The sequence below is a fragment of the Marmota monax genome, unplaced genomic scaffold (genome assembly GCF_021218885.2).
Source record: "Marmota monax isolate L192 unplaced genomic scaffold, Marmota_monax_Labrador192_F-V1.1 WCK01_AAM20220418_F8-fsc00257, whole genome shotgun sequence".
NCBI lineage: Eukaryota > Metazoa > Chordata > Mammalia > Rodentia > Sciuridae > Marmota > Marmota monax.
Genome location: NW_026692693.1, coordinates 1,186,059 through 1,187,231, shown reverse-complemented (window position 1 = coordinate 1,187,231; position 1,173 = coordinate 1,186,059).

Here is a 1,173-nt window from a genome sequence, read left to right as displayed (position 1 = left end):
TTAACACTAACTCTAAAACTAACCCTAATCTTAACCCTACCCTAACATTAACCCTAACCCTAAATCTAATGCAAAATTTAACACTAACAATAACCCTAATACAATCCTAACCATAATCCTAATGCTAACACTAACCCTAACACTATTCAATTCTAAACCTAATTCTAAAATTAAAATAAACCTAATTATAACACTAATCCTATCCCATATCCTAACACTAAACTTAACCATAACCCTAAACCTAACACTAAATTAACCCTAACCACAACCCTAACCCTAACACTAACCCATACCCATTCCTAATTCTAACATGATTTTTAACCCTAAGCCTTACCCTAACCTAACACACTAATTCTCATGTTATCTCTAACCCTAGCCATTACACTAACCTTAACCCTTACCCTAAAAGGAACCAAGACCCTAAGTCTAACTCTAACCCTAACCCTAATACTAACCCTAACCCTAACACTAACACTAACACTAACCCAAACCTAATCCTATCACTAATTCTAACACTAAACATAACCCCAAACCTAACACTAAATCTAACACTAACCTTAACATTAACCCTAATGCAAACCCTAACACTAACCCTAAAACTAACCATAACCCTAAGCCTAACAGTAAACCTAACCCTAATTCTAATGCTAAACTTAAACCTTACCCTAACCTGAACACTAAACCTAACCCTAACCATAATCATAACACTAAACCTAACACTGAACCTAACAATTACACTAAGCCCAACCCTATCCCAAACCCTAATTCTAACCTAACCCTAACATTAACACTGACATTAACTCTATCTCTAACCCTAACCCAAAATGTAACGCAACCCTAATCCTGACTGTAATCTAACTCTAACCCTAATCCTTACCTAACACTAAACATAACCCTAACACAAACACTAACTGTATCCCTAAACCAAACCCTAACACTATCCCTAAACCTAAACCTAACCCTAAACTTAACACTAACCCTAACTCTCAACATAACACTAACTCTAACTGTAACCCTAACCCTAACCCTCACACTTACCCTAACCCTAAACCTAACCCTAACATGAAACTTAATCCAAAACCTAACCATAAACCTAACACTAACCCTAACAGTAACCCTTATCCTAACCCTAACCCAAACACTAACCCTAAACCTAACCATAAATTTAAAATA